Here is a 22722-nt window from a genome sequence, read left to right as displayed (position 1 = left end):
CCCAAGTTGTACCTTAATAGAGAAAAGCTAATGAAGGAAATGAGGTTGCACTAATAATGAGGAGAACTTCCACCACGGCAATGAGTCATAGAAGGAAAGTTTAAAGAACACGAGGCCTCTGCGAGGCCAACAGATGAGAGCCATTCAGTGAAGCTCTTCATGGGGGAGTTTTAAATAGGTCAATGTGACAATGTAGGGCTACTAAACATTTTAGTATAATGCAACAGAAGCGGACTTATGATTATGGCTTTAATACACAGAAAATATGTAGGAGGATGTAAACAAACTGATGGTTTACTAAAATTTCCACACACTGTATTACTATGTAGAAACAAATAAAGCATTATATATACATAGATGGCTCAAAAGAAATCATAAACCATTGCCTTCTGCTCGGTAAATTGCAACCTTGTTTTTAAGTGCTACTCAGTCATAAGATAGATACTAATAACAACCTTCAAGGATACATAACAATTATATATAGAAACAAAACTGATTTTAAATAAGTGTTTTCACCTTGGCCGGTTGGCTCAGTGGTCAAGCATTGGCCCAGTGTGTGAAAGTCATAGGTTTGATTTTTGGTCAGGGTACACGGGAGAAGCGACCATCTGCTTCTACACCCCATCCCTGCCCCCCCCCTCTTCTCTCTTCCCCTCCCTCAGCCATGGCTTGAAAGTTGGCCTCGGGCACTGAGGATGGCTCCATGGCTTTGCCTCAGGTGCTAAAATAGCTCAGTTGTCAAGCAACAAAGCAGTGGCCCCAGATGAGCAGAGCATTGTCTAGTAAGGGGCTTGCTGGGTGGATCCCAGTCAGAGCGCATGCAGGAATCTGGCTCTGCCTCCTAGTCTCTCACTTAATAATAATTAAAAAATAACTTTTCTTAAATGCTTTTAAGGGTGAAATTTTAAATCCCTCTAAAATTTCCATAAGAACATTAGATAATATGGTACTATAGGTCTCTTATAAACAATCTTAATGCACCTACTAGCTACATATATGTTCTCAGGCACCTAAACTCTCAGAGCCTTTTCATCCTACACATATTTCATAGTTCTACAAATAAAATGAAATCATGTCTTTGAAAGCATCTAGCACAATGCCCTGGCATGCAGCTGTTTTATGACCATTGGCCAAGGGTGGGGGAAGAGGACTTGCTTTTACAATTTTAAATACATTTTACACATAAATTTTTATTTAATAGCAGAAATGTTTCCCTTTCAAATCAACCAATTAGGGACCTTAAATCAACCAATTAGGGACCATTCAAATTTAAAATATGAATGAATTATTCAAGAAGTCTCAAGTTTTGAGATGGTTCATGTGTGTGGTTTAGTGATGTAGACTGGACATTGTGGTAGACCAGGTATTCCCTGTCTCTCTCTGGTAGACTGTACATCTCACCTCAATGAAAGGCTGTCCAGGCAACTTGCTTTGGCCAGTGAAAGGAGTGCATAAGTGATGTGTGTCACTTCTTGTTGGAGCTTCAAAAACCAGCTTGTGATTTAACATAGTCTTTTTCCCTTCTGTCACAAGATAGAACTTCTATCAGCTTGGGTCATAATATAAAGACATCATGGGCAGTGTTAGAGCTAATTTTCCATGACTACACAACATCAGTTGTTTTAAGCCACTGAGATATTACTTGTCATTTCAGCATAACTCAACCTATTCTCAGTGATACAACACTAATATCGAGAATCTTGGAACCACTGGAAATCAGGTCTCTAGGTTCTATAAATTCCATAATGGACACCGAGTTTGTGATCAATCTAATACCTATCACTTATATGTTCTATAAAATTTAATGTCTTTTCTGAGTACTACTGAAATTTATTATGAAAACCATTTTAAACTTACATACTTGTTCAAGGAGTGCTTTTAAACTCTTCACAGTCTGGCCTCAAACTGTTTTTCCAATCTCATCTCTTTTGACATCTCCCCATGAATCTGAGACTTCATCCACACAGAGCAGCTCTTTTTCTTTTTTCTTAACATACCATGATCTTTCTGGGTCCCTTGCTTTTTACTGAAGCTGGAAATGGGGAGAGACAGTCAGACAGACTCCCGCATGCGCCCGACTGGGGTCCACCCGGCACGCCCACCAGGGGGCGACGCTCTGCCCACCAGGGGGAGATGCTCTGCCCCTCCAGGGCGTCGCTCTGTCGTGACCAGAGCCATCTAGCGCCTGGGGCAGAGGCCAAGGAGCCATCCCCAGCGCCCGGGCCATCTTTGCTCCAATGGAGCCTCGGCTGCGGGAGGGGAAGAGAAAGACAGAGAGGAAGGAGAGGGGGAGGGGTGGAGAAGCAGATGGGCACTTCTCCTGTGTGCCCTGGCCAGGAATCGAACCCGGGACTTCTGCACGCCAGGCCGACGCTCTACCACTGAGCCAAACAGCCAGGGCATCGTGATGTTTCTTCTGTCTAGTATAAACCTCCTTCATTTGTCAGGCTGTTGAACTTCTGCTCATCCTTCATGAGTCAGCCTGTCCAATACCCAGTGATATTTTTCCTTAACTCTCTAGACAACTCCAACCAATCTCCCTTCTCTATTTCCACAGCTTATGGCAGGTACTCACATGAAAGAACTGACCTCTTGAGTTGTGATATTTTGTTTCTGGCTCAGTATCCTCTTTTCAACTAGAAGCCATAGTACAATGAGGTTAAGTACTGTAATTTGGTGGTAACCTGAGCAAAGTACTAGGTAATGATGGTTACCTAGTTATTTGTTCATTAGCTAGGTGGTGTTGATTTATTGATAGTTGACATTTTCAAAATCTTTAACTGAGGGAGCATATCAAAACAATTTGATTCCTTAAATAGAAATTAAACAAGTATGTGTAACTTAAAAAAATAATTTGGCCCTGGCTGGTTGGCTAAGTGTTTGCCTTGCTTGTGGATGTCCTGGGTTTGATTCCCGGTCAGGGCACACAGGGGAAGTACCCATCTGTTTCTCCACCCTTCTCTCTCTCCTCTCTACCTCTCTCTTCCCCTCCCATAACCAATGCTCCATTGGAGCAAAGTTGGCCTGGGAACTGAGGATGGCTCCATGGCCTCTGCCTCAGGTGCTAGAATGGCTCTGGTTACAATGGAGCAACGCCCCAGATGGGCAGAGCATCGCCCCCCAGTGGGCTTGTCAGATGGATCCCGTCGGGCTCATGCAGGAGTCTCTCTGCCTCCCTGCTTTTCACTTCAGAAAAATAAATAAATAAATAAATAATAAATAAATAAATAAATAAATAAATAAATGATTTTCAGGAGTGTCTTAAGTCAACAATTAAAATACATCTTAGAAGACCTCATATAACATTGGTTCGTTTCATGCTTGTTTTAGAAAGAGCAAAAAGTCCACCAAAATCTCAGACAGCAAAGAAATCTTTACGATGAAAAATTTAAAACCTAAATGCTACATAAGGATCATCTGAAAGATAATTTGGCACTTCTGGAGATTTATTATCTTCACATTAGCCTGGCATGTGTAGGCCCTGTAATCTGGTTTAATTTATTATCACCATTCACTATGTCACCACATTTGTCTAGCACGTTTCTTTATACAACCCCCTTGTACTTTCTAAACTCTTCTGCATCCTGTCCTCTGAATGTTCTCCCCACATTCCGCCCTTCAACATTTATTCACAGTTACCCTCTCATGCCCTTTGTAAGCTCAGCTAAGGACTCCTGTACTGCCAGAACTGAATTCACATCTTCTTGCCATCATGGTGTTTTGTGAGTAGCCTTTCTCTTACGTCCAAATGCACTTATCACCTACACCATTTATTGGACACTTAACGATGTGATATTACTTTTAATCTTAAATGCATCTTTTCTCTCCAGAGAGATTGACTATAAACTCATTCATGACCAGGGATCACATTTTAAGGTTTCTGATCCTCATCAACTTGACCAGAACTTGGACAAAACAGACCCTCAAACAAACAAACAAAGCATTTGCTGGTTATTTACTGAAAGGCCCTATCTGTGCAAGCACCTACAAAGTGCTCCTTTGCAGGACTGAGTGGCTAGAAGATTCTTGGGATTAGCTGTTCTTTGCTGATTCACTTCTTTACACAATACAAAAACCAATTTTCCTCTTTATCACTCTGAATCTGGATTACTAATATCAGGCTCCCCACAGCCTTCTCCTCTCCAGATAGAGGGAAGTGAGATTTTAATTCTACCGTATGCTAAGTACTATATAGAAGCCAATGATAAAAAATTAAAATAACATCGGGCTAGTAATCATGATGTAGCTCTTCCAATTTTTATTAAAATACCCAAGCAAAAATAGAAAGATAGAAAAAAAAAATTATCACAACATCCTTGAATCATCCTAAGGCCAGAACCAGCCTATTGCCAGAACTTGATGGAATTTCCCCAGCTGAAAGGCCACTGAAATCAGACTGAATAAAGCAGCTGATGGCCCGACAAGCAGGAAATTGAGGACATTCATATACTTAAAAGTAAATAACTACTCCTCTCTTTCTTGTAAACTGCTTCCACAAAGTCTGCATCTTGGGATACTGCAACTTGGGATGCATCCACTTTCTGACATGACCGCATTATTGTTTTTCACATCTGCAGTATTTGTAAGAACCTATGTCTCTCTGTTCATCCACAGACCCAACTCCTTCTTCCCCAAATTTAATTAGAACTGTAAATAAAGCTACTTGGAGAGATGGCCCATGGAGAGAATAAATAGAAGAGACTTGCTTAGGACACCCTCAGGTTGGAGGTGACAGCTGAGAGAGGGAGGCCTCTTCTGTGAACAAGGAGAGGACCTCTTAGTGCAGCATAGACAATACACAGAACCTTAGTAAATCATAGGAATTGGCTTCTCAGCTGTGTCTCCTTTTTGCAGTAGATCCAAAAAGGAAATCAGGCCACTGTACAAGTGACAGAGCAGTAGGTTAAGGTAGGGTGACATAGCATCCCAATTTATGTCAGCAGTACTGGTAGAATTAATTGTGACTAGTACTCCCTTTCACTAAAAAATAGTCCTGTTGAATGGAAAGCAATTGTTTTGGTCTCCTGGGAAGTACCAGTTCTAAGATTTGCAGTTCTGTCTTCTCATTCAAGAATGAGTACATTTAAATAGTCTAGGAAATTTTATTTAAAAATAGGGGAAGGGTGAATTATTCTAACTTAGAGGAAGAGCATACTTTTGAAAATAATTTGCTATATGCATCAAATATTTTTTTCAGAAAATAATATACTATATATAATCAATAAAAGATAAGAAGACATAGAAATATAAGACAGAGAAGAAAAACCTCATGGAAATACCAGTTGATATGCAAAGGTGATTGGATTTTAAGGAAGCTAACTGTGAACGCAAAATTAGATTCCCTTAGAGCTAGACAATAGACTCCACACTGCAGGAAATCAAATCAGTTATGCAGATGCAAACTTGAAAAGTTCTCTCTTAGAAACACAAGGCAAAGAGAGTTTTAGACAATGGGTTGCAAAGGCAGAAGAAGAAATTTGTTTTAAGAATATAGTAGTTGTATCTAAGGTACAAATAAAAAATAATAGAAATATAAAGATCCAAAGAATTTATTATGTTTCAACAAAACACTAATCTAGACCTAGTCTAGAAAATGTTTTTGTTCTTGAAAATTAGAAATAAAAATTTTTTGTAAGCATCAAGCAAGAGGGATAAAAGCAAAGAGAAAAAGGAAACTTCAAAGAATACAGGATAATTATATAAATACTAGGCTTTTGCATTGCATCTATAGCAATCTAATCCTGGCCTTATATGTAATTTTAAATATTGTAGTAGCCATATTAAAGTTAAAAAACAAACAAACAGGTAAAACCCTGGCCGGGAAGCTCAGTTAGTTAGAGAGCACTGTCTTGATATGTCCCAATATGGTCAAATGTTTGGTGAGGGCACACACAAAAATCAACCAGTGAATGCATGTAAGGCCAGTATACACTGCCACCATCACAGCCGCCTGGCCTGTGCAGGTTTGCATTGGATTCGGACAGTCGGTAATGAAACAATGGAGCCCAAAAATGGTGGGCCATCAGCTTTAATCCTAGCTTGCACTCGGTGGGCAAGTAAAAACACACACTGGGCTCCAAAACCCACTCATTCAGTGCTCACAATGCCACTGATTTATCCGAGTTTCCTAGAATCAAAGGTTTCTAGCTCACCAGCCTTATTCACCTCTGTTCCCCATCTCCTTTTCTCTGCACAAACTGGCTTCTCCTTCAACACTCCGCCATCTTGGCTGCTTCTCCTGGTCTCCTCCACGTGGCCTCTCTCTGCTCTCCTCTCTGCTCTCTCTTCTAATGCTAATCTCAGGAACCGAGAGAGCAAGCCCTTGGACTGCCCCACTTTATAATGCAGAAATCAAAACCTTTAATCCAATATACAAAATAGGGAAGTCTCTAATACAAAGTCACTTCTTGAGGCATGATGGGATTGTACCACTCTACATCAAAAAGGGCAGAAAAAAGGCTTAGTCCTAAAACCAAGCCCCAGGCTACAAGGATCCTGCCTGCCCACAGCCCACCTCCAACACACATTAATATCAGCTGGGTGACGGCCTTCTACATGGGCAGCGCCATCTTTAACAAAGTGAGCATAATATATTTTATCTGCCCAACAATGCATAAATAAGTGAAACAACAAATTGATGTTTCTCTCTCTCTCTTGAATCAATAAATAGATAAAATTAAAAGACAAACAGGTAAAGTTATTTTTAATAAAATTTTATTTGATCTAATAAATCCAAAATATCACATCAACTTATAATTTATATATAAAAGTTTAATAACACATATCTCAGTGAATTTTAATATAAAATATACTATAGTTTATAGCACAAAATATATATTGTACACAATTTAGGAGATAAATAATCTCATCAATTTATATATGCAGTGTGGAGCAAAAGTAGATTTACAGTTGTGAGTACATGAACAGTTTATTCTTATATTATTTCCTTTATTTATTTATTTATTTATTTATTTATTTGTATTTTTCTGAAGTTGGAAACAGGAAGGCAATCAGACAGACTCCCGCATGCGCCCGACCAGGATCCACCCGGCACGCCCACCAGGGGGCGATACTCTGCCTATCTGGGGCGTTGCTCTGTTGCAACCAGAGCCATTCTAGCACCTGAGGCAGAGGCCATAGAGCCATCCCCAATGCCCGAGCCAACTTTGCCCCAATGGAGCCTTGGCTGCAGGAGGGGAAGAGAGAGACAGAGAGGAAGGAGAGGGGGAGGGGTGGAGAAGCAGAAGGGCGCTTCTCCTGTGTGCCCTGGCTGGGAATCGAACCTGGGACTCCTGCACGCCAGGCCGACGCTCTACCACTGAGCCAACCGGCCAGGGCTTTATTTCTTAATTATTGTATTATTTTCCATATGAAGAACTGTGAACCTACTTTTGCCCCACCCTATATATCTGTTAAATTTTTCTTAAATATATATTTATAGCTAGCTACAGATAGATAAATGGACAGATATGGATATGGATATAGTATTAGGATTAAGTCTTTGAAACCTGGAGTGCATTTTACACTTTTAGAATATTTCAATTCATAGACCAGCCACATCTCAACTGCTCAATAAAAGTTGACCTCTATAGATGCTACCAGACTTCTGCAATGAAAAAGCCTGATATTTATCTCTGTACTTTTTGAAATTTCCACCTTTTTTGCCATTTTCTTCCCCATTTGATGCTTATAAAAATTTTCATTCATATATATCAAAAATCAAAATATTTTCTAGACTAGTTCTAAATCCCTGCTTGTTTGGAACATGGTAAATTCTTTGGATTGTTATTTCTGTGATACCGTGTAGAATAAACAAGGGAATTCTGATGCAAAAGAATAATCTCATACCAGCTATAGTGGCAACAGGAGACTCACGAAGGCTATAAAGTATGTTCCAGATATGTTCTCTTTGAGGAAATTATGAGTAACCCTCTAGCTGATAATGCTACATCCATGAGTAGATGTCCTGGTGCAGTTAAGGACAGGCTACTCTATTGTGCCCAGCTTACGTTTTATTCTGCAGAGCAGATATGTGGAGTGAAAAACAACAGGAACTTAAGAGAATGTGAATGCAAGAATATGGTAACTGACATCAACAGGGCTCAAAGCGATATTTTATACTTTCCCCTACTTTTCAATTTGCTCCAGTGAACACATATGACTTTTAAAAGTTATTTGATATTAGGATATAATATATAATGTACAGTCATTACATGGATAAGCTGTGAGAAAAAGATGGTAAGCTGTTTATATTTTGTTTGTTTTTCGGTGGAATTATGCAATATAGAAGACTAAATAAATCACGGTAAAATTCATTCAGTCAACACCTCCTAACCAAATGCCAGGTCTGGGGCATGTGAGCTGCTGAAAGTCCACGAGGGTGTTCAGGGTGCTGCTGGGATGGCTGGTTTCCAGGGAATCATATTCAAGGTTCTCAAAAGTGGAGTCTAACTTTCTCACTAGTTCTCTTGTTTGACTCCTGTTTCACAAGAGTCCTTTCCCCACTTTACAGATGAAAGGCACAATGCCCTACTTTTACTATGCCTTGTGGTGAGGTGGGAACACTCCCAGGGTGCGCACCAGAGGGAGGGTTCTAGGATGCAGCACCTTTGAGAAAGGAGGGCTCTTTAAGAGCATGTCTTACAAAAGAAGAAATAGAGCTGCCCATGCAGAATGGAGAGGAAGATGGCCCTTTGGGAGGGGGCGAAGGCCACCAGCCAGTGGGAATAATAGGACAGGCTTGCCAACTGGCCCCTGACTTCTGATAGGCCATACCCAATAGGCCTGTCAATGATGGGACAGGTGGAGATGGAGATGATATGGAAATGTCCAAGGAGGAGAGAAGAGAAATTCAGAGAAAACTTAGGGAGCTGCAGTTGAGGAATTGTCTATATATCCTTATGGAGGTACCTCTCTAATCACCATGACTATCATGATGAATTTAGCCTTACGCCTTATTCCTCCATTTTCCAGGATGTCAATACTGTGATTCCCACTGTTTTATTTTTCCTTGCATTTTCTTATATGCCTTTAACTGATTAGTTTAGTTTGCTGTGAACCTTATGTAATTTCCATGCGTCTAGTGGGTTCTGTGTTAGCAGTTTCTAATTGGAGGTCGCTTTGGCACACAGTCTTAAATGTGCATGGAAAAATGTAAAGTTAGTAAAGCAATTAAAAAGAAAAAAAAAGGCATGTCCCAAATTTTGAAGTGCATAGTGGCTTACTTCATTCAGGTGACACGGCTCTTGGTAAGGTTCTGAGTTACCTACACATCTATTTTGGGATCTGAATTCAGACGTGAGATGATTGCCTTGGGGACATGAATTAGCATGTTTATTTGAATTGGAGAATGAAGTCAGACTTTTTCCTGACGGATTGTAAGAGTGATCTGGGTGACTGGCACCACAGACGTGTTCATTGCCAATTAGGTTATATGGCTGATGTTTTTTCATAAAAGCGGTGAGCTTAATATGTGGCTCCAAGGTTTTAATAAAATTATAATGGAGACACTTGTACAATCTAATGTACACTTGAGATTATTAGTAATTAATAGTAGTAAATTAATAGTAAATTAATCATAAAATAATAGTGAAGAGCAGTAATTAGTAATTATGAAAAACTAAACTTACGATTCAACTTTTAGATAAGAAGGGAATTCATCATATTTCAACATCATGTTGGGGAAACTTGAGATGTAAGTCTTGGGAAATGTGTAAAACATAGAAAAGTGAATCTTTTGAAAAGTGACATTGAGAGAGCAGTGGGGTGAGGGGTATGCAGGACAGCTCACATGAACATAAGCAGAATGATGTACATAAATTGACTTTCCATTCTTTTTTTTTTTTTTCATCCCTAATTGCTCATTAGTTCAACTTAGAATCACTGACTGTGGCCAGATTGCTGGAGGACCTTGTCACATCTTTAAAATCAATGTACACCTGGAGGAAGGTACATGTGGCCTATAAACTGGGAAGAGGTTTTCTTTGTTTTGTTTTTTTTTGTTTGTTTTTCCTGCCAGTTAAGGACAGATGTGGTTCCCTGTGAAATCAAATGAAAACATTTAAACTCGACACCCGTTATTTTAATAGAAAGTTACCCAATGAGATTGCTCACTATTCTAGCACTGGCCTCTGCATAGCTATCAAGGCCATTAAATTTAATTTGAAAATGGAATCCATCATAAATTATTAATCACAAAGGACTGCTGGTATGGAGACACTTATAAGTAAATCTACTAATTACATTGTTCATTCCTGTTGGCTTTGATCCTATTTAGGCAATCAGGCACAGTGAAAGGAGACACAACTAACAATAGTGATAACACTGCTAAAGATAAAGAAAATAATAACAATTGCAATAATGGCCAACATACAATGGGTTTGCTCCTTATCAGATACTTGTAAGCACTCTATATGTATAATTTAAAATCCCTCTTCCTCAACATATTTTGATAAGGGTTCTGCTATTATAATCATCCCCATTTTTTGTAAGACAAAACTGAGGTTCAGAGAACTTAGATAATATGTTCAATGTGCAAGTTAATAAATAGCCAAGAGAGGAATCAAATCCAATTCTGCAGCTATAATCTCGGAGTTGAAGCCATTATACAGCATAGTCTCCCTGTCAAAGCTAGGTTTATTTACAGTCATGCTTCTGCTTTATTTAGCACTGACGTGTCTGTGGTGTGTGTGCATGTGTATATTTTATTTTTCATCACTCATAAAAGCAATAAAATAGCATGGTGATTCCAACCACCACATAATTAACAGAGTACATTGATACTGTGTGGCATCTCTATTACTAGCACAATTTAATTGGTGATTAGGATGATGGTAATGCTGATTCAGACATTAACATCTCTTGGGGTTTTGTGAGGATGTAAGCTTTGCAGATGGCAGCTGGTAGAATATTCCCAATTTGAAAAGGCATACCTATACAGAAGAACAAACTAAAAAGGGTTGAAATGAACTTGGAAAAGTAGTTTGGGGCAAGATCATACAGAACCATGAGTGTCAGAGAAAGGAAGAAGCAGTATTAAAGAGTAGTATATTTGGGGCAAGTGGATTTTGAGCTAGAGAATCAAATCTCCCAGCCAGGGCACACAGCAGAAGCGCCCATCTGCTTCTCCACCCTTCCCCCTCTCCTTTCTCTCTCTCTCTCTCTCTCTCTCTCTCTCTCTCTCTTCCCTTCTGGCAGCCAAAGCTCCAGTGGAGCAAAGTTGGCCCAGGCACTGATGATGGCTCCATGGCCTCTGCCTCAGGTGCTAGAATGGCTCCGGTTGCAGCAGAGCAACATCCCAGATGGGCCAAGCATCACCCCCTGGTGGGCATGCTGGGTGGTAGATCCCGGTCGGGTGCATGCAGAAGTCTGTCTGTCTGCCTCCCCCCGCCCCCCTGCACTTCTCACTTTGGAAAAAAAAAAGAATCAAATCTGACTTAATAACTTTACAACTTGGTCTCATTTGTGAAATTGAATATCTGTGGATGTTAAATAAGGAAATATATGTACAGAGGGGGGCTACACAGTAAGGAATTGGATTGTATTTATACTAAGCAATGAGGTTTGTGAGGTATGAACCATTAAAGAGTTTTTAACCAGGGATCAGTCTACTTTGTTCTTCAGAATTCTTTTGAAGACAGAATCAGGGCAAGAATAAAGCAGAACAGCAGAATGCATGGACTTAAAATGAAAAAAAAAATGCATAGCATGTCATATTTATTAACACTGGACAATTTTCTCTAAAGGAATTACCAATTTATATTAATCCCTGGCATTCTGTTAGTGCCTTAAATTTTGCAATAGCCCCTTTCAAAACTTTTTATCTCACTTGATTTTTAGCACAAGGCTTAAAACTACAATAATATCTTGCAATCATGTGCCTGATGATTACATAAAATCAGATATAGTCTGATTGGTGAATGACTTCCATTTTCTACCCAGCCACAGTTTGAAAACAGAAGTAGACTAAAGTTTTCATTTTCTAGTGAGGGGTGAGTGTTATTCTCCAGGACCAATCTTTTTCTTGCACCAGGCAGAAGAAAGAGGCACCAACTCACCAGAGTTTCCTCGAATTATTGCCCATATTCTCTCTGTTCCAGTGAGTCACCACATCCAGAATCATCTCTATTAAATATATGCTCAGAGTGAACAACTGCCACCAGGTGGCACCAAATCGCAGTCAGGAACCTTTACATCTAGAGGCCAGACCTCAGAAGTCCCAGGTAGTTTTAGCTGCTTGGGGTGGCTTTGATCAATGACGGCAAAACAGTATGACTCCACATTTTAGAAAGATGACTACATTTTGGGATCTCATCTATTTGATTTTATAGATGATGTAAGAGTTTCTCATGGAGGTTGGATGACTTACTCAAGGTCACACAGCATCTCACTGTGAGAGACAAAATCTCAGTCTCTAGGTAGTAGGTATTATAGTACAAAGAGTATAGATTTAGAAATCAAATGACACGGATTCAAATCCCAGCCCAGCCACTTCTTTAACCATGTGATTAACAGACAAGTTACTTACCATTTATGAGCCTGTTCCCTGAACTAGAATTTGGGGACACCCTTCGTGGGTTGTGAAAAGATAATGTAAGTGAAGATACAATAGGAAACTACAGCACACTATGGGGCCGTAAATGCATTTCGTTTCTCTCTGATCTCAAATAATTTTAATTCTGTTTTTATTATAAGTTATATAAGGATAGTAAAAGAAAATATTTCATAACTGAAGTAACAACTTTCAAGTGTATGCTATTTTCTAAATAGAAAAATGCAGTACTAAATGCCTGAGAACAGTATCTTTTGATTTATTATAACAACCAACCAACCAGAATTTATTAAATATCTACTATGTGCTCATTACAGTAGAAGCCACAGAAAAAAATAAGGAAGATCTTATAGGACTATTCCTCCTGAAATCCTTAAAGAGTTAAATAATCACTCAGAGAAATGCACGTACAGAAAATACAAATAATGTGAGATCAATATTATAAATACTAGAAACAGTGCTAGTACTGCCATTTCAGGGAAAAAACAGGGCACTGACAAGCTCTGGGGTGGGAAGGAAGACCTTGCAAAGAGTTAAGATTTTGATTTAGCCCTGAAGTTTGGGTATGATATAAACAGGCAAAAAAAAAAAAAAGAGAGAGAGAGAGAGATGTAAGCTCTTGTGATTCATCTCTTTGCTTTTCTCTGACTCAGTGGTTCCATTTTGGTTAATATGATCCCAGAAGCTCCAAGCAGATCCTAATCGGGATAGTTTTATAATAACTGCTGACCTATCAGTAGGGAGTATTGAAAGACAGGCCTGGAGTATAATTTTTCAGCAACTTCTGGGCAGGTGCTGCTGGAGAAGCAGCTCCCTTTTAAATGTATCAGCACTTCCTCCCGTGCAGTGTATAAAAGTTACTCACAGTTTGTGTCTGTGCCAGTGAGATGAAGGCCATGCCTGCTCCACACACCAGTGGTGAGATGTGTGATTTCAGCCTTGGAGAATTTGACAGAATAATCGACTTTGATGATTAATCCATTGTAACAGGAGGCTCAGCATCGGTGGAGACGAGTTTTCTGCCTTAAATGACTACCCTGTTGAGCTGCATTCTTTAAAAGCCTTTGGAAGTTGATACACTATAAGAAGGAGCAAGGTTGCAGACCTTGGGAAATCACTCTGCTTCTTTTAGACCCGTGAAAAGCGCGTGAGGTGGCTGGCTGTTCTCTTTTGGTATCTGCATGTGACTGAATCAGGAGGATCTTACAGAATATCCTCCTCCTGAGAAGTCCTTGACAATAAGAGCACACGATCTCTCAACAAGCTTTGGAAGATTTCCTGCGAACCATGGAGAAGGTAGTATCAGAGTGGCTCTGCTGAGTTCCTGCTGCCATATTAGTAAACCTGCCCAAGAACTATTGCGTACACTGGGGATCACATAGACACAGACATACCCACATACAAAAGACACATGATTTACATATGTGTATATATGCAACTATATACAGTTACCATATATAGGTATAGTTAGATATAGATAAAACAAGCATGTCCACTAAATTCCCTTTCCTATAATAATTAGGAGGTCATGTAAAGAAAAGAAAAATTCATTGTTCCACTCAGCATCTCTTCTTTCTGCACTCTGTCCTTACAAGTAAGAGCAAATATGGGGAAGAACAAATGGCTCTCCTATTGAAGAGTGCATATAAATCACCAGAGTGAATATAACAACTCCAGGTTCCTTGGCTTCAGCCCCAGAAATTCTGAATCAGGTGCAGGTGTGACACAAGGTCCAAGACTCCACAGTGCTCACTCCCTGCTGGGGACTCTAACAGAGACTGTCTGAGCACAGTCTGAGAAATGTAAGAAGGCTAGGATCGGAGGAGTCAGTTAGTTATATAAGTTGCACTCATCGGCTATGTGTTACTGAACAAGTAGCATTTTATAGTAGTTCCACCATACAGACACACATAAAAAAATGTAAAGAATATCAAGAGCATAGATAACAACAGTATGGTAAAATACTTAGGAAGAGGTAAGTTTTGAGTATTTATTACCTGTTAAAATAGCCAGTTGGCTCAGTGGTAGAGTGTTGGCCTGGTGTGTGGAAGTCCTAGGCTTGATTCCTGGCCAGGGCAAACAGGAGAAGCGCTCATCTGCTTCTCCCCTCTCCCACCTCTCCTTTCTCTCTTTCTCTCTCTCTCTTCTCCTCCCACAGCCAAGGCTTCATTGGAGCAAAGTTGGCCTGGTGCTGAGGATGGCTCCATGGTCTCCACCTCCGGTGCTAGGATGGCTCTGGCCACAATGGAGCAATGCCCCAGATGGGCAGAGCATCGCCCCCTGGTGGGCGTGCTGGGTGGATCCTGGTCGGGTGCATGTGGGAGTCTGTCTACCCCCCCCCACCGCTTCTTACTTTGAAAAAATACAAAAAGAATAATAATCTATTTAATTACAATTTTATATACTTTAACTTTTAATAGTGGCTGTGTTTAAAAACTGGCTCACAAAATTCCCCCATGACTGGCTCTTGCCAGCTAGTATGATTTGATTCCAGCACCACATTGGTTTCCTCACGGATGATCCTGGGATAATACATACAATCTATTTCCCAAGGCTCACGTGATACGGGCTTGCCTCCAATCTACAAGACAGTCTAATTACTTGTTTATTTGTTTTTAGCTGTCTTTCAGAATGGAAACTATTTTAGCTTAGCTTTTTTTTTTTTTTTTTTTTTGTTCACCAAATGTCCACTTGCAACAATGCTTTTGCAGCATGGTGCTGCTATTCAGTGTCTGCGGAACGAATGAATGAATTTCTCTACCAGCACAGTGTTCCTCATCCTCTACCCTGCTCCTCTCCAGGCCTTTCCCATCTGAAAACAAATAGAAATCCTCTTATAGCACCAAAATGAACAATCCTGCCCTATGAGCCTTCTCTACGAACACACTTAGAATCTGACTATCTGAAAAGAATTTTGTAACTATTTATTATTGCCAGATTAAGAATAAAATTAAGTAGACAATGTGTGCCACTTGTCCTCCAGGCAGACATCTGAGGTGAAGCAGGGGGGTCGAGCATGTACTTGGAAATGAACTGGGGCCAGAGAACGTGCTGAGGAGTAGACAGCAATGGAACAAATGTGGTTGTTGATCATGAGCGGAGAGAGTGGCCACAAGGGACACTTCAGAGCAGGGGCTGGTGAACTTTTGTGTAAAGGGCATATAGTGAAACTTTAAGTTTTGCATCCCAAATATTCTGGCTGTTGTTTTGTACAAACCTCTTTTAAAATTATAAAAACTATTCTTAGCTCATGGGGCCTTGGTGTGCTGATGTGTACTTTAAAGGAATAACCTATAATCACGACCAAGCAGGTATAAGGGGTGAGGAACAAGATGGAAGAGACAAAACGACATCCAGATTTCACAGAGACTGAGGGAGAGGATACCTAAAGACGGCAAGCACCGGGCTGAGTCCCTTGCATGTATTTTCTCATTGAATTTTCACACTGGCCTTGTGAACTAGTTACTATTATTAGAATCATGTTAGAAATGGAGGAACTGAGGCACAGAGATATGAACACAATGCCTAAGGTCATCTATCTAGGCTTTGGTTTGGTGGCATGCTCTAATAGCCACTAGACACAAACACACACGTGCATTGACAGCAATGTATTTTTAGACACGTATATACCTGAGCAGGGTTCAGTTATAGCAGTGTTTCAACATTTAAAATAAACTATATTTTCTAGGGACTTTAGAAACAGTAAAATTAAATGCTAAGATCATTTTCTTTTCTGTTGATATGGCTCTCAATTTGAAGAGAGAATACAGGGATGTTCACATCCTGTGTTCCAGTGTCGTTCCCCGTCTGTCCATGCCCATGAAAGGACTGCCTTCGTATGAATGGGCTGCCCTTCGGCAGACACCACTTTTAAATTAGGCATGTCCATGTGACCTGCTTTGGCCAATGAAATACAACCACAGTGATATGCACATTAAGAGTCAATGGGTAAATGACTACACACCCTTTCTTCTACTTCAGTGATCAAGAGGCTCATATCATTGAGCTCCCCCATTCAGATTTCCTGAGTAAACACAGAGGACAGAAACTTCCTGACAACCACATTAGATATGTTGCATAAAAAAAAAAAATCAAAACTTGGACTTTTAGATTACTGAGATTTTGAAGTTGTTTCTAACTGCAGCATAACAGACTATGCCAGCTCTATAGAAGTAGCAAGAACTAGATCAGGAATGCTTCTTCCTGAGAAAAACGATCAGACTAAATAATGTCTCAAGAACCTTTTGAGGTTAACGGTAACAACATGTAATTCTGTTCAAGCTGACTCCGTTAAAAACATGACCTATCAAATAGTAAGCGAACTGAAAGAACAACGTTCCGAGTTCCTATAACATAGAAAAGGTTAGCATAGATTTGAAGCTCGTGCAAGGCTTGGAGGTAGCCAAGGTTTGCAAAGCCCTCCAAAATGGGGCTGAGTTTTGAGTTTCACAACGAAATCCAAAACCCTAGAACCGAGTTTCACATTTCACCCTGAAAGTTTCATGCAGCTTAAACTTCTGTATCTTTTTCAGGTATCATACTACAAAAAGTTCCTAAATATCTCTCTTAAATAAAAAATGATGATAGTCCCCATCTATTAAATTCAGTATACTCTGCTGTTCTTTGTGTACAAAGGTAGTATCACTGAACTACTCTTCGTTGAAAATGCACTCTCAGCTGATTTGCATTTCTGGCTGGCCCTGCCCTACACATTATTTCCCCCCATTTTTAAGCATTATGTTAGTGGCATACAGTTTTGAAAAGTACAGATGGGCTCAGCAATGGAATTTAGGAAGCAGAAGAGATTCTGGTGTAAGAACCTCTGGATTTGGCTGTTAGTTCCAGCTCTTAACTCAACGAAGAGAATTTTAGAAAAAATAAATACCAAGAATCCCGGTATAATCTTCTGACCAACTCTATGAAGATATATTTAAGGGCACATTATATAGAATATTGTAACAGTGAGCAAATATTAACTAAATTTAAAAAAAGTTTCATGGGATCATATTTAAGAGTAAAAATATTGCATTCAATAATTTACTTTAAATCAAGGGCAGTCCCTGGCTGAGTAGCTCAGATGGTTAGACCATCATCCCAATATACCAAGGTTGTAGGTTCAATCCCCCATCAGGGTACATACAAGAATCAACCAGTGAAGGCACAAATAAGAGGAACAACAAACTGATGTTTCTTTCTCTCTCCTCTCTTTCCTGTCTCTCTAAAATCAATAAAAATAAATAAATAAATAAATAAACCAAGGGCAAAAATATATGAGCCACGTCTCCTTAAGGCTAACATTCTAGGAATGCCCTTTGTGGCTCTCTTCCTCTTAATAACAGATGGTAGCAAAGGCATATCTGAGAGGCCGCCTCTGCTCATGCTCTTCCCTTCTTCTAGCACCAAGAATGGAGCATCTATCTGGTCAGCCACCACCCTGTGTGTTGAACCCCAAGGTTCATTGCTGTAAAGAAAAAATCTAGTTAAAACACATCTCTACGACTTTCATGTAGAAGTTGTGCTCTATGGCAAGAGTACTAAAACTAAAGAAAGAAAACCTAGATATGATTGTTTCGTCTTTGTTTCACCCCATGGCATATACTTGGAAGACAGGAAGATTTCATTATTGTTTTCCAAAAGAATGGCCTTCAGGAAACTTTTTTGATTCTTCCTTGACCAGAGTTTCTTTAGCTTTGAAATGGATATAAAAGCATGTATCTCACAGAATCGCTATGACAGGAAAGGAAATTAGAACCAGAACAAGGTAGCTATTTTTAAGTGGTAAAAATGATAATACACTATCAGATATCTTTATTAAACAAAATCCTAAAATGGTTAGGCCAGAACTATTATATAATTTTTATTTTCAAAATCAACATGATATTCTACCATAATATTTCAATTATTGTTGATATACGGAGGTGGAGGGCACAGGCTTTTGTCTTAAAAACCAAACTGAGCCCAGAGTTAGTTCAACTGTTAGGTCTAGCGAATTGTAATTGTGGTTAATGAGGTATGGTCAAGACTGGCAGATCTGTCCTAATCTTATTTAGACTAATAGACACACTTGAAGACTACATTTCCCAACCTCTCTTGCAATTAGGTTAGAGTCATATGACCAGTTCTGGCCAATGAGCTATGAACTGAAAAGCTGACTATTATCTTTTCCAGGCTGCTTGCTAGAACTTTCTGCTAGGGCTTCTTCTTTGAGTAAAGTAGCACTTTATGATAAAAGGAGACTCACTCCCTAATGTCTATGAGGTAAAGCCCCTCTACTTCTCTCCACTTCTGACAAAATACATTTGATTTGATGGCAAAGTGATAGTTTGTAGCAGATAAGGAGTTTGTGCCAGAATACTAATCATAATATAACTTAATCCATTGTTTTCCCCACTGAGAATGTCCTGCTACAAAACACCATCACCCGAATAAATAGTGTGCTTAGTGGCATAGTACATTTAAATTTTAACACAAAATCATTTTTTCATAGATGAGTAAGAATCAGTTCACCAACTAGCAACCATCCAAAGCCATAAACTAAATAGCACTGGTGTAGCTACCCCAACCAATAGACAAAGACCCCACAATGTAGAATTGGAGCTTGTATGTGCAGGTTGTGTGTTCCCTACACAAATGCCAAGCTCAATGGGTACATCAAATTGCTTCTAAATAATCTGATGTTTGGCCCTGGCCGGTTGGCTCAGCGGTAGAGCGTCAGCCTAGCGTGGGGAGGACCCGGGTTCGATTCCCGGCCAGGGCACATAGGAGAAGCGCCCATTTGCTTCGCGCTTTCCTCTCTGTCTCTCTCTTCCCCTCCCGCAGCCAAGGCTCCATTGGAGCAAAGATGGCCTGGGCGCTGGGCATGGCTCTGTGGCCTCTGCCTCAGGCTCTAGAGTGGCTCTGGTCGCAATATGGCGACGCCCAGGATGGGCAGAGCATCGCCCCCTGGGGGGCAGAGCACCACCCCTGGTGGGCGTGCCAGGTGGATCCCGGTAGGGCGCATGCGGGAGTCTGTCTGACTGTCTCTCCCTGTTTCCAGCTTCAGAAAAATGAAAAAAAAAATAAAAAAATCTGATGTTCTTCCTAGGATGTGCCAGTTTATACTTGTCATTGCAGACTAATAATATTTAAAAATTTTTATTGTACTGAGAAAATTAATTTTAACAGGGTGACATTGATCAATAAGAGTACATACGTTCCAGGTGAATATTTCTATAGCATTTGAACAGTTGATTATATTATATACCCATTACCCAAAGTCAGATCATTTTCTGTAACCTTATTTCTGTTCTTCTTTACACCTTTCCCGCTCCCCCCTCTCCATTTACTCAAGTCCCCCCCCCATTCCCTTCCCCCTGGTAACCATTTCCTTTTATTTTTGCCCATACGTCTGTTTTATATCCCACCTATGTGTGAAATCATACAGTTCTTAGCTTTTTCTGATTTACTTGTTTCACTCAGTATAAGGAATGATACAGAGAAGATTTAGCGTGGTCCTTGTAATCCTTAATCACAAGCCCTTTAACTCTCTAATTGTCCTGTCTTGTATGTTACATTATTTGGCCACCTTTACCTAAGAGCCTCCTTTGATATATGGAACAACTTTGGGTAAGAAAAAATAGTAAATAATTTTTATACACATCCTGACTGGTATTTCTAATATGGAAGAAAACACTTATGAAATGGATGATTAAAACCAAAAAGAATTAGTGATTTATTTCTGTTTTGCTTAATACCAGGAGCACAGAAAGTGGAAAAAGAACATTTGGAAAAAATGTAACATTACAGTTCCCCTCCAAATAAATGTATTGAGATATATTTGTATTATTTTAAAATAATCCTTTGAACATTTTAATCGAGTTGACTAAAATAAATTCCGTTTTCAATGTGATTTTACACAACCATCTTCATTTTTTCATACCACCATATACTTCTGTTTGTTGATTCTGATTTTTGTGTTTTGAGCACTACTGATAATATTGAAACTGGCAAATTCACCTTGTTCAGGAATTCAGAATTTTCACAGATCCCCTGTGTGTTTTTATTTGGAGCCATTCTAGAATTTTTAAGGGCAGTATAACAGCTGATCACTAGAGTGAAGCATCTTGATTTTGGCTCTTTTTAAAATTATCTGGGTCACTGTGCATAGCCTGTTTTATATTTAATTAAATTATTTAATTTACTATTTTAAGATGCAATTCTTTCATAAATAAAATGGAACCCTCTGCCCGTACACAAGCACCCAGGAGGAAAAGAATGAATGACAAGATGGGTGAGTTTTAGACGAGGAACTGAATTCTGCCCCTTTCTCCCTTTCTTCTCTTGGTAGCTCCACTATCCTGAGAGCAAACTTCAGGGTCCACTTTGTGCTTGGAGTGACCAACAGTTGTCCACGGTTGCTGCCTGTGGTTCTGATGGAAACCTATCCGGTCTTGGGATACTTTATGAGGCAGCACACTTGGCTAACACACTCACATCCTGGTCTTCCATCACTTGTTTACTGAAGCTGCCATTTTGGTTTTCATTGCCATATGCCTTATCTATCTTTCAAATGTTAAGGGAAAAGAGATGCTACTTATTTGTCCTTGCAAACTCCAACAGGAACAAGATACTGTAGCAGAAAATGTAGATGTCACACATCATACATTGGAACATTATTGTGGTTTCTGATTGTTTTCGTAAACATTAAATAGTTCTAAATTAATCTTACTTGCATGCTGATCAAACATAATGCTTTCATTCAATTTTCTATTAATAATTTATGATGTCCCCAAATACATATCACACTATATTAAACATCTTGATATAATTTATTAATTTTAGGCAGAATGTATCACTTCAGAAAACACATAAACAGGCAATTACACTGATTTAATATGGGAACATGCTTTGACTAGCTTTCCAATATTAATATCATGATTAAAACCTAATCTCTTAATTATATACTGGCTTAGAGTTTAAAAACACTTTCTCATCCACGATCATTTGATCCTGCCATCTTGTCCTCCATTTGACCAGGTTGCCTGAGGTAAAGGGCCGCAGCCACAAATCACTGTGATGAGACTACCTACCTCACAGGAGAATCCAACTTGTTACTTAAGCCTCCCTGGTATTATGCGCTAAACACTAAGCTAAATGGTCAAGAGGGGGACCTCATCACAAAATGAACTGGGATTCCTACAAGGAGTACAGCGCCTTGTGGAGTTGAATTGTAGTCCACTTTCCCTGATGAGACAGCACATCTTATCTAAGTATTGCAGATGTTTCTCAAATGACCTAATAAATATTAGAATATCATCTAGGTAAATGAGGTAAATATGTCATCGGAATCTTGCAGCCTTCCATAATTAAATTCAACACACCCGTTACCTATTTTCTTTCTAGCAAGCTAAACTTGGCTGGCAGAATTGCCAGAACGTTCTGAGAACACTCTTTCCTAAGGAAACTGGGATCTGTTCACCTTGGCAGGAGTGGGAGTTTGGGGAGGGGGAGGTGGGGGTGGGGAGTGGGGGAGGCGATTACCTAATTAACATGATATCGCTTAATTAATTCTGCATCCTTAGAGCATGAATCTTAAATGTAAGATACCAAATCGATCGGGCTAGAACTCTAGAGGACACAACATCACGCCCATCCTTCAGCACTTCAGAGGCAGCCAACGTCCGGACACAGTCAGAATTGAGAAGAATGTTGTTATAACTTTTGTGGATTTAATGTAGTGCAAACATACGTGTAAAGGGAAAATAAATATGCTCAGTTTTATTTCTGCCAATTTTTTTTTTTTTTTTTTTTGTGGTGAAGAATCAATATAGAACCCATGTAACCATGTTCGGATCTCAGGGGGTTCAGACCTGGGCTGTCCAATTATGCACATGCTTTTTTCAAAAAACTGACTCTTAAAGTATGACTTGAGCCATATTGCCTTGCTTTGAACAATTCTGACAGTATTCCTGTGCAAAGAAATCATTTCTTTTTATAATAAAATGCTTAAACAAGGTTGTATTGACTTACGTACTAAGGTAGTAGGTGAGGACGCTCACAGAGTTTAGGGCTGGGGTTTGTAACGAGGGCCCCCTGCATCGGAGTACTGCGTGCTTGTCTGACATGTCAATTCATATCTCCCCACTTACTCTCACGCTGCACCCTGCCCTGGGCTTCTGCCCACTTCTGGGGCA

General features: G+C 39.7%; 1 protein-coding gene and 1 pseudogene across 2 annotated transcripts in view; one reads left to right on the top strand and one right to left on the bottom strand.

The window, feature by feature from the left end:
* LOC136398097 (protein BEX3-like) overlaps window positions 1-9042 on the top strand; it is a 41156-nt pseudogene extending 32114 nt beyond the window's left edge.
* Window positions 1-22722, bottom strand: part of ZFPM2 (zinc finger protein, FOG family member 2) — a 496687-nt gene that overhangs the window by 77101 nt on the left and 396864 nt on the right. The gene's annotated exons all lie outside the window — the stretch shown is intronic.

Source organism: Saccopteryx leptura, chromosome 3 (genome assembly GCF_036850995.1).
Source record: "Saccopteryx leptura isolate mSacLep1 chromosome 3, mSacLep1_pri_phased_curated, whole genome shotgun sequence".
Lineage (NCBI taxonomy): Eukaryota > Metazoa > Chordata > Mammalia > Chiroptera > Emballonuridae > Saccopteryx > Saccopteryx leptura.
The sequence above is the reverse complement of the archived record's forward strand: the minus strand, read 5'-3'. Positions and strand labels throughout refer to the sequence as shown.